At 42.9% G+C, this 12,392-nt stretch overlaps 1 protein-coding gene across 3 annotated transcripts in view; it reads left to right on the top strand.

Moving 5' to 3' along the window:
* Positions 1–12,392, top strand: part of Znf831 (zinc finger protein 831) — a 107,184-nt gene that overhangs the window by 88,261 nt on the left and 6,531 nt on the right. The window lies entirely within an intron of this gene.

Genomic DNA, 12,392 nt, shown 5'->3' with positions numbered 1-12,392 from the left:
CCCTCCCCTCTCCTCTTCTTTCTTAACATAGGTTCTAGGACCAAGTTGAGGTGCTTTTGCTTTCAGGGTTAGCGCCTTATCAAACAGGCTGCCTCTTCAGCCTGAGCTAAAGAGTCTGAGTCCATATTTATTTTTGACCCTTTCTCTTTTCCCACCTATATTTTTGGGTTCACTTACATGCTTGTGAGCTTACTGAGTTTTTGGGTTGAAAGTGCTTTTTAACCGGACTGGTTGCAGTTAGGATGAGTCTAACCAGGAGCTCCCAGGATGAGAAACCACTCTGCCTTTGGTTCCTTATCACAAAAGAGAGAATTTCTAGAGCTGATGTGAGGATGCACAGTGACCCTGTAGGATCCTCTCAGAGTTGGGTCCATCTACCCCATCGTCACTCTTACTTTGCCAGCCCTGCCTCAACTTTTATGCAACACGCACAGCTGCCAAGGTCAAGACCACAAGATCCACCCAGAGCCAAGTTCAGCTGACTTTGGTGGAGCATGAAAGAACCTATGACCACGCCCTTTTTTATGGGACTCCATAGAAACCACACCAAGCTTCTGTGGAGAAAACACTACGTCAGTGGGTCATCGTGCAGCTGTATTGCAAGATAAAGCCATGAAAACACTTCAGCATCCTGTGTCTGCCCTCTTAGCCCCTCACACTTCAGCATCCCGTGTCCGCCCGCTTAGTCCCTCACAGAAACTCGGGGGAGAAAGTGCTGGCTCTTGAGTGAGCTTTGGCACAATCCTTTCTTCTTTGAAGAAAACTTTGGTTGACTTCTATTCTCCTACCTTTGTCTCAGTCCCCTCACTTTAAAGAATATTGTCCCTGCCCTTCCGCTCATAATGTTTGGAAGATGTTTCTGTGTGCTGGTTTTCCCAAGGCCTCTCTCCCTCAGCACAGAGAGAATGGATGGCAGGGGCTAGCACGGTAAGTGAGGGAAAGGAAAACGGACAGAGCCGTACACTCGGAAGAAATGAAAACGTGGCCTTCCATTCTCTTTGGTTTTCTGACATTTGGGATTTTGATCAAAGACTGAGGTTCCCTCTGGACCATTTATCTTCTCACAGAGACTTCACCTAATTTTGTTTCTCCCTAAGGTGATTGGAAAAAAAAAACAAAATTGATGGGGCCAGCTCCCATGGTCCTTTCTCGTCTCTGCTCCTCTGATATAAGTGTGTCCCCTACCCCAGCCCTCTCAGGATTAATGGGGGAGCCAAGAGAAGATCTTTCTTCCTGGGTATTATCATTGAAATGGATCAATTTCTCCTTTTTAAGGATGCAAGGAAAAATGAGCTCTCTCAAATAACTCAGTTATATTTTGAGAAATGAAGTGGCTTTGACAGGCTCATTCAGCTGTAAGAAACGTTAAGAAGTAATGCTTCAGAGTCTGTGTGTGTGTATGTATGTGTGGCGTGGGTGTGTCTGTACACAAACGTGTATGTGTATGTTGGGCATGTACACATGGAACTGAGAAGCCCCTCAGGGTGACATTCCTTAGACGTAATTCACCTAGTGTTTAAAGATGTATTTTTCTCTGGGACCTGGGACTCAGCCATTAGGCCAGACAATCAGGCCTCCTGACTCCACCTCCCCAGTTCTGAGATTCCAAGTGAACACCACCATACTCAGCTCCTTACATGATGCTGGAGATCCTAACTCGGGTCCTCATGTGTTCAAGGCAATCACTTTAGCTCAGGAGATCTCTCTTCAGCCTTGTGGGTGGCTCTCTAGAGTCCAGTAATGGTATTTCTGCTTCTTCCTCCTCTTCCTCCTCTTCCTTCTCCTTCTCCTACTTCGCCTTCCTCACCCCCACTCCTCCACCTTCTTCTCAACATTTTTAGGAGCAGGCTATGATTTGGGCAAAAATGTTTTAATTTCAGGACTAATTTTGAACATGACTACACATATTGACATGTTTTTCAGAAAAAGGGAAAACTAACCTTCAAAAGAGAAATGTTAAATTAATTGGCTTCCGCCAAAGGAATAGCAAGAATTTGAGCAGAGGAAGGCAGTCTCTGAAGTAAAATGTCTGATTACTTGAGAGAGACAAAGTTTCAGAAATTCACAATAGAAGAAGGATATGCCCTGCTCGAGAGTGAGGTTTAGACAAGTGTGATTTTCTGCTCCTTTGACCCTGTCTCTCAGGGGAGCTGGAGTTGAGGCTCTATGGCTATCATGGCTCTCCTTGAATGGTTTTGGAAGGTGACATTCCCATGATTCCTGAGGCTGTCCACTTCTGACACCTGAACCAGATGAGGTGCCCTTATGGCATAATTTGAATCCCATCTCTTTGTGACATTTAGCACGGCAGCAATCAGTGGATAATTAGGCTCTAATTCCTTCTCTTCAGCCAAGTGAACACTACATCAACTGTTCAGAACTTAATTCCTTCAATTATTAGCACTGAACCTGTATTTAACTGCGGGGAGAGGCGGGGTGAGGGTTGTCATCTGTTCTCGTTCCTTGTCTCTAAGTCTTCTTGGGAAACTTCACGTAACTAACAGAAGTATTTTAACTGGGCACACACACACACACACACACACACACATAGGCACACACGCATACACACATACACACATATACACATACACACATACATATACATACACACACTCTTGTGTAGTTGCCTTTCATTAAAAAAAAAAAAAAACTAAAGAAGTGAAGTGCCCTGACAGGGATGTTCAGAGATAAAAATGTTTACCTAATTGTAAGAGACAGAAGAACGAGGTGTTGCAGAGTGTGTGTGTGTGTGTGTGTGTGTGAGAACACCTTGTCTGTACCATGAAGAGTTGGAGTTATGGGTAGAGGCCTCCATTCTGTTACATACCATCTCAGAATGTTTTCTCTAGCAGAATCAAGATGGTAGCCTGAGCTGCAGGACTCCCTCACCCACGAACTCCCTCCCTTTTCTCTGACGAGAGCTAATGGGTCTGCAACATTATTTTTCCTGTCAAAATTAATAGGAGATATTCTTTCCCAAAGCCATTATTTAAGTAATATTGCTTACAGAATTGCTGAAGCAGGATAACACCTCCTTCTGCGGGGTGTAAATCTTCAGAAACGATGAAGCAATGGCTTAAACACATCAATTATACCCAAAGCCAGAACTTTTCCTCTTCCATTTTCATTTAGACTTAAGAAAGTTTGAAATTAATGACCCATAAAGTAGATTCTCTTGAATTAAATTTGGCACTAAAGAATTCAAATAATATTAACACACCCCTCCTCATTTAGTTTCCTTTCTTCTCTGCAAAGTGTCCTTTCTTTATTTTAAAGCATTCTCTTATTATTGTCTGGCTGTGATTAAAGGTTTGGACTTACCAAAAGATTTTAAGTATACTTCCCCACACGAATGCGGGGTGTTTTTTTGTTGCTGATGATGTTTGGCAGAGGTGGGGGAAGGATGGTAAGTGAAGGGTTCTCACACTTAATCGCCTTTCATCGAAGAGGTAGAACAGAAGTAAAAGAGGCTTGAAAGGTGGATCAGAAGAAGCAAGGTTGAAAATGAAAATCGGCACAAAGACACTACAGATTTGGTTAGAGATGAAAAACACCAACAGCACCTCTTTTCCCTCTTCTTTTCCTGAGCCCCTAAATTCTGCTAGAGACACTAAACTTCAGTCACTAGCCTGTGAGGGTCCATCTCCCACACTAAGCAACAGGATGGTATAGCTTTCATTTGCTTCTTAACACATGTGCACATGTGCCAGGCTGTTTCTTCTTTGTGTTCAACCCAAATTTTAGAGGCGACATCATAATTTGCCTTTTAGTTTTTCTTTATAACAAACAGCAACAGCAAGTGGCCAAGGAAAAAGGCAAGAACTCATCCCTGTAAACCCTACATGGTCAACTTGATACACTGTTCCATATAAACAGAATCATGAGTGGACACTGCAGACACATTTAACAACAACAAAAAAAATCACATCGTAAGTAGTCAAACGGAGTGGGATGTCTTTCCAGTTAATTCGTGTGTGTGTATGTGTGTACATGTGTGGGTAGGTAGGTATGCGTGTTACAGAGTACGTATAGAGGTCAGTTCTCTTCTTCCATTATGTGGATTTCAGGGATTAAGTCGTGTGGTTTTTATTGAACCTCTCTCTCTCTCTGTCTCTCTGTCTGTCTGTCTGTCTGTCTCTCTCTCTCTCTCTCTCTCTCTCTCTCTCTCTCTCTCTCTGTCTCTGTCTCTCTCTCTGTCTCTGTCTCTCTGTCTCTCTGTCTCTCTGTCTCTCTCTCTCTCACACACACACACACCACACACACACACACACATCACACACACACGGAGAAGGTTGTGTCTTGATCACCTTAGCTGAGGTAGGAAGACCACTGTGAGTGACAGCATTTTCTGGATGGGGACTGTGAACTGTGCAGAGTGAGTATCACATGAGCCTGTGATACTTTGCTTCCTGACTGTGTGTTGAGCTGCTCCCAGATCCCACTGCTGCCTTGATTAGTTACCGTGGTAGACTGCATCCTTGAACCGTGAGCCAGAATCAGCCCTTTCTCCTTTAAGTTGCCAGTGTTTTTATTACAGTGACAGGGAAGGAAGCCAAGATGAGCAGCCAGGGGCAATTCTTTCCTTTTTACACATCGTATGCAAAACTCTCTCTAAACACACATACACACACATACACACATATGAACATATGCGTCCTGACAAATATTTTCGATACTATTTCATATTTTCTACATTTTTTGACAGAGCTCTTTATAGCACAGAATGGCCCCAACCACTCCCTCAGCATATAATGCACCACAACACTACATCTCTGATCCTCCTGCCTCTGCCTCACAAGTCCTGGAGGCCCACCATGCCTGGTTAAACAGTAGTTTTTTATAAAAAGGAAATCCAAGGTTAAATTTGCCCTCATGGTCCAGTCCTTGCAATAGAGTATTTTAAATACTAGGCAGGAGGAAAACAGGCCACAGTGTTGGCCTCTAATGGTCAAATTCAGGGCACAGAGCTGTTGGGTAAACACGGTTTGTGTTTAGAAAATAGCAACGATAAAAGGCATGTAAACTACCAATTTCTGTGTCTTCCTTGCAAACTCTGGGCACGTGTGCTGAGTGAGAGAGAGCCTCTGTCCTCTCTTGGCGTTCTCCAAGGATCAGGAATGCATTTCCTGGGTCTGGTCACAGTGTCCCTGCACCCAGGCAGCCTTTTTATTCCCATCAATTTCTTCACTTTACATCTGGATTGCAGCTCCCCCTCCCCAGTCCCTGCCTCACATGGCCCTTCATCCCAGCCCTCTTACTTTCCCCTCTGAGAAGGGGGAGGTCTCCCTTTGGTACCACACTATCATGGCACCTCAAGTCATTACAGAGTTAAGTACATCTTTTCCCACTAAGGCCAGACAAGACATCCCAGTTAGGGGAGCAGGATCCACAGGCAGGCAGCAGAGTCAGGGAAAGCCCCCACCCTAATTGTTAGGGGACTTCCATTAAGACCAAGCTGCATATCTCCTATATGAGTTCAGGGGGCCTAGGTCCAGCCCATGTATGCTCTTTGGTTGGTGGTTCAGTCTCTGGGAGCCCCCAAAGGTCCAGGTTAGATGACTGTTCATCTTCTTGTGGAATCCGTATCCCCTCTGGGTTTCTCAATCCTTCCCCCAAACTCTACCACAAGACTTCCAAAGCTCTGTCAAATGTTTGACTCTGGGTTTCTGTATCTGTTTTGATCAGCTGCTGAATGGAACCTCTCAGAGGACAGTTATGCTAGGAACCTGTCTGCAATCACAGCAGAGTGTCATTAGTCATGTCAGAGATTGGTGCTTGCCCATGGGATCGGGCTCAAGATAAGTTAGGCTTTGGTTGGCCATACCTTAGTCTCTGCTCTCTTTCTTCCTGTACTTCTTGTAGTCAGGATACATTCTGGGTTGAAGATTCTGTGGGTAGTTCAGTGTCCTTATCTCTCCACTGGAAGTCCTGCTTGGCTACAGGAGGTTGCCACTTCAGGCTCCATATTCCCCTCATATTGGAGTCATAGCCAGAGCTACCTTCATAGGGTCCCTTGGAGCCTCACCATCCCAGGTCTCTGTTCCTAGAGAAGTCCCCCCCTCCCATCCCCTCTCCAAGCCATCTTTCCCTAGCTCTCCCTACACCTGATCCTCTCTCACCCCCTCTCCCACAAAGTCCCCTCCCTCTATCTACCTCCAATGACAATTTTATTTCCCCTTCTGAGTGAAATTCAAGAATCCTCCTTTGGGCTCTCCTTGTTACTTGGCTTCTTTAGGTCTGTGGATTGTAGCATAATTATCCTGTAGTTTATGGCTAATATCCACTTATCAGTGACTACATGTCATGCATGTCCTTTTGAATCTGGGTTACTTCACTCAGGATGGTATTCTCATGTTCCATACTTTTGCCTGCAAATTTCATGATGTCATTGTTTACATTGAAGTTGTACTCCATTGTGTAAATGAACCACACTTTCTGTATCCATTCTTTGGTTGAGGGGCATCTGGGTTATTTCCAGTTTCTAGCTATTATGAATAAAGCTGTTATGAACATAGCAGAGCAAGTGTCCTTGTGATATGGTGGGATATCTTTGGGGTATATGCCCAGAAGTGATATAGCTGGGTCTTGAGGTAGGACTATTCCTAATTTTCTGAGAAACTGCCAAATTGACTTTCAGAGTGGTTGTACAAGTTTGTACTCCTACCAGCATTGGAGGAGTGCCCCCTGCTCCCCATCCTCACCAGCCCGTACTCCCTCTTGAGTTTTTGATCTTAGCCATTCTGATGGCTATAAGGTGGAATCTCAGAGTCATTTTGATTTACATTTCCCTGATGAATAAAGACATTGAATAATTCTTTAAGTGCTTCTCGGCCATTTAAGAGCCTTCTGTCGAGAATTCTCTGATAGCTCCGTACCACATTTTTAAAAATTGGGTTATTTGGGTTGTTGGTGTTTAACTTCTTGAGTTCTTTATATATTTTGGATATTAGCCCTCTATTGGATGTAGGGTTGGTGAAGATCCTTTCCCGATCTGTAGGCTGCCATTTTGTCATATTGACAGTATCCTTTGCCTTATAGAAGCTTTTCTGTTTCATGAGGTCCCATTCATCAATTATTGATCTTAGAGTATGAGCCATTGGTATTCTTTTCAGGAAGTTGTCTCCTGTGCCAATGCCTCCAGGGCTTAGCTCTCTCTTTCTGTTCTATTAAACTTAGTGTATTCAGTTTTATGTTGAGGTCTTTGATCCACTTGGACTTGAGTTTTGTGCAGGGTAATAAATATGGATCTATTTGCATTCTTCTACACGCAGACATCCAGTCAGGCCAGCACCATTTGTTGAAGATGCTTTCTTTTTTTTCCATTGTATAGTTTTGGCTTCTTTATCAATGATTAAATGTCTGTAGGTGCGTGGGTTTATTTCATAGTCTTTGATTCTATTCCATTGATCAACCTGTTGTCTCTATACCAATGCCATGCAGTTTTTATTACAGCTTTGAAGTAGTACAGCTTTGAAGTCAGGGATGGTGATACCTCCAGAAATTCTTTTATTGTGCAAGATTGTTTTAAGTATCTTAGGTTTTTTATTTTTCCAAAAATTCTACCAGAGAACGCATACAGCTAATAAACACTTTCAGCAAAGTGGCTGGATACAAAATTAACTCAAAAAATCAGTTGCCCTCCTCTTTTATACAAATGATAAACAAGCTAGGCAAAAAAATCAGGGAAACAACATCCTTTACAATATCCACAAATAATACAAAATACCTTGGTGTAACTCTAACCAAACAAGTAAAAGCCTGGGATGACAAGAACTTCAAGTCTCTGAAGAAAGAAACCGAAGAAGATACCAGAAGATGGAAAGATTCCCCCATGCTCATGGATGGGCAGGATTAACATAGTGAAAATGGGCATCTTACCAAAAGCAATCTACAGATTCAATGCAATTTCCACCAAAATTCCAACACAACCCTTGAAAGGATAATACTCAACTTCATATGGATATATAAAAATCCAGGTAGCCTTTTTTTGAATGTGCCATATGTTAGATCTTTGCCAGTGAAGAGACCTCTCCAGTGCCTTACACTCCTGTTACTCTCTGCTTGAGGAGCCCTGTTTTATCCAGACCACCTAGGCTGATTTTTCTCAGTAAAACATGAGATAGACATTCCTAGTGATGCTGCCTAGGGAGTTTTGAATACTTCACCAACCAGGGTGAATTTTGTCTCATAACCAGGTTTTAAAACCTGGTTAGCCCCATCTGCAGAACCAAAATGAGCTGAGAGGATCACATGACCCAGACAAATGAGCTGAGAGGATCACATGATCCAGACACGCTGCTTCCCCTGGGAACGAGACTCATGGAAGATGGCAATGACAGGTTTCCCAAATAAAAAGTTTTCTAATGATATACACATAAAAGACATATATTTCTAAATATTATATACAGAGGACTACGGGTGATCCTGGTAAAAAGCTGTATCCTGCCTTTGTCAACTGCTGTTAGTTTTAATTGTTTCTCTCATGGGCAGTGCCCTCTTTGGACATCTCACCTGGCCTGGGGCCTCAGAAGGGAGCTCTGAGGTATGGTGGTCCTTCCCTCTCTGACAGGCCCTCCTACATCTCTTATAATGATCTCCTTTCCTGTACCCTTTTTTATTATTAGGATTAATGGAAGAGTATTAATTCTTTCTCTGAAGCTGTTAGTTAAATCACAGTTCTCTGAAACTGCTGAGACAGAATAATTTCTCTCTGTTCCTGGCTATATGAATCTTAAGGAATGATGAGCCTTTGTTGCAGGTTTGTTGATTGCATTCCAAGAAGAGATGCACACACGATTTTCACTCAACGACAAGAGACTTTAAAAACTAAGAACTCTTAAAGTGCCGGTTCGGGTTCAGCCTCCACCTTGAATGTCTTGGTGACGTTTCTCTAATCATCATTTACTCTTTTCCTCCCATGATTTCGGAATCGATATCTGAAGGGTACAGTTTTGTAGAATGGACATTTTTTTTTAAAAAGATTTTTAAAGATTCATGACAAGAGTTTCAAGCACCATTTTGTCCTAAACATAGTCAAGGCACAGGATGTCCATGAGGGGAGAACACTTGGCCTGATTGCCTCTCATCAGAAAAACCCAGGTGCTGAGAGCCATTGAGAGACTGAGAGAAGAGACAGGAGGACTCTGAGGAGAACTTTCCAAAGATTGCATTAGAACAGAAATACCAGAGGCTCTGCTTGATAAACATACTTTTCCGGTCCTCTCTTGGGTCCCTCCTGCTGGTAGAGCCGGAGGCTGAAGCTGCTTTTGCCAGCTCTCCAGCCGCCCACCAGCTTCTGGGTTTCCTATTACTTCCTGGCTGCCTTTAGCATCCAACAGTGCCCATCTTTCTCTGCCCGGGAAGACCAACGGCTCTCTGCCACCATGACACACCATCCTGTTTTCCTAAAGAGATTACGTAAGCCGTAGGATGTGAGTAACATGTGAAGGCACCCTCAGATCACACGTCAGCTATACAGAGGGTCTCCAAGAAAAGCCATCCCATAATGACACGGATGAATGATTCAGATTTATTAGTGACACAGCCCTGGGGATGTGTATGTGTGATTATGGCTCAGCAGGTAAAGGTATGTGTAGTCAAACCTGGTGGCCTGATGTCAATCCCTGGGACCCACATGGTAGGAGGAAGGTACTGACTCCTTAAAGCTTCCTCTGAGTTCCACATATTCACTGTGGTATTTGTAACCCCCCCCCAACAGTAATCATAACAAATGAAGAATAAAATAAATCTCTCTCCCCATTAGACAGTAATTTCTACAGTTATTGGCTTCCCTTACCATTGAGCAAACACCTTAGCTCTTGGCACAATATTGGCTGCACTCAGTGTCCGGTCAATATTCAAGTTCAACAATATGGGATTTAAAAAATATAGACTTAAAATGCATTCAATAAATACTTAAATAAATGAGCAAATAGACATCCACAACGTGATTAGTTTTAAAGATCTGCTCAGCTTTCTTGTAAGTGATTGCTTGCTTTAATTGCCAGCACACCGTGTGCTCCTTAATGGCAGAGACACTTTTGAACAATTTAATCTCAAATCAATTAACAGTTCTAGAGACAAACCCACCTTCCTGTTTACAATTTTTGCTTGCTTAGAAGGGCAGCTAGGCTGATTCTGTAGGTTCACTTTCTTACTTCAGATTTCTGAGTCTGTGGACTCCACATGAATAGAGTTTGGGGAGATATTTGGACAAACCAAAAGAAATTATTCAAATTACTCACATTTTGAGATAATGATATTTGAGTAATCCATTTATTAGCATTTTAATAAGGCCTAGAAATGAGACGGCCCAAAGCAGGTCTGACATTAAAGAGGCCGATTATTCCACTGTCAATTTTGTCCTGTTGTCTCTGCCTGCATTTTCTTTTTAATTATTTTACAGTTTCTTATAGCCTTTTCAAGAGGGCTAAATTTGCAATTGCTGTAACCGCTTAAGCAGTCTCTTCCTGACGTGGCACGACAATTATTTCTGAGAGAAATTATTAAGAGTGCGGCCTTTAATCAGGGAAAGAACACGCAGCAGAGAGCCTGGGTGAGAGATGAGTCTCTAATAAGATTCCTGTAATTGAGTGTGGGCAGCCGGGTTCTGAAGATTCGTGGAGACGGCAGAATCTGTAATTCTGAAGACGGGGAAGTGATTCATAGGGTGCAGAGATGAAGCCTAAACAGGATGGCATTTGCACCTTAAAATTCAACCAGGCAACGGCTTGCTTTTTTGAAAAGGGCCATTAATTCCAAAGCAAGTTAGAGTCCTACTTCAATAATCCAAATTAGTTTAACACACTTCGGTGACATTTTTTGGACATTTTTCACAATTGTTAGAGATAATTCACTTTTCTTTGTAGACTGGTGGGGTTGAAAGCAAATTAAATCAATAGATTTTCTTTCTTCGCTCTCCTCTATGAGCCAGAAGTTATCAGTCAAATGTTCTTGCGACCTTTCTGCTGAAGCTTAAGACCCAAACAACCTGTTGGGAAGGCATTTGACTAATCTGATTATCTTTCTCTATACTAATTGGCTTTATTTCTTTATTGAATTGAATGAATCGCCTGGTCCTTTTGTCACTGCGGGGAGGGAGTCTGAGCTACTTAGATTGAGTGGCTGTCTTTGGCACACCACAGGGGGCAGTGGACATGTTAGCTACTGGGACAACTTCCTGTTGACATGTCACAGGTGAGGATGGAGCAGAACTTTTTGAGACTCTCCACTTTGAGTCTCACTGTCCTGGTTGAGACATGGAATCTGGGATCCCAGATGACCCCAGGAACCTGGAAACCACTTTCCTGCCTCTCATCCGTTCTCCCTTGAGCCCATTTTCATCTGGCCTCTATGCACTTTGTTTTCTTTGAGAATCTTGGAAGAATTTATGTGTCTAATGAGTTTGTGATACCCATGACCACAGGAGATGAGTCAGGGAGGTGATAGCATGTGTGGAGAACAGAGGAGACATCAGGTGATATTTATGTCCTTTGTTTTGTTTTGTTTTGTTTTGTTTTTTTGAGAGAGAGCTTCTCACTGGCCTAGAGCTTACTCACTCACTGTGCTAGGTTGACCGGCCAGCAAGACTCAGGAGTCCTCTTGTCTTTGCTTGCCCCATGCTGGGATTATAAGAACAAATTACATCCAACATTGCTTTTAAGCCTTTAACTTAGACCCTCTAGTCGTGAGGCCTACAATAGAAAAATACCTGAGAAGACCACTAAATCGTTTTTTAAATTACCATTTCTTTTCTGTCTTTTTCTCCGTTATTTACTCTTCCCTCTTTCAAATTTTGTCCCATCCTCCCTCCCACCTTCTCTCTCTCCCTCTTTCCCGCCGCCTCTCCTTTGTCCCTTTCTTCATTCTTTTTAAATGGGGGAAATAAAAGAATCCGCAGAATTTATTATATGCTGAAGGCATGAGTTTTAGCTTGCCCAGAGAGAAATCAAACTGTAGACAGTTTGATTTTAATATCAAACTGCGGAGTGATTTTAATATGTTCCCAGAAAGGTAAACAGGGGAAGTGGTGGGGACCTCAGAACTTATTAACTCCGAGGAAAACAATTTTGTTTTTTTTTTAAAAAAAGGCAATGCGATATTATTGTTCAGCACAGCTCAGTGGTGACAGGTGCACACCTAAACGTGACATAGACTTAGAAGAACCACCTACACAAGGCGCAGCATCAGGGATATGCACGTGAGGGCAGAGAGGACGGAGGTGACAGTCATGCTGTGTGCATGGGAGCTAAAGTCTTGGAGGGAGGGTCTTAGAGGAATAACTGCTCTTTTCTGACATTGCAGGAGGTCATAGGTAAACCTGTAAGCATTGAAGTATGAGACAGAAGAGAGAGAGAGAGAGAGAGAGAGAGAGAGAGAGAGAGAGAGAGAGA

Source organism: Grammomys surdaster, unplaced genomic scaffold (genome assembly GCF_004785775.1).
Source record: "Grammomys surdaster isolate TR1022 unplaced genomic scaffold, NIH_TR_1.0 193, whole genome shotgun sequence".
NCBI classification, from domain to species: Eukaryota; Metazoa; Chordata; class Mammalia; order Rodentia; family Muridae; genus Grammomys; species Grammomys surdaster.
This window is presented reverse-complemented; position numbering and strand designations above follow the sequence as displayed.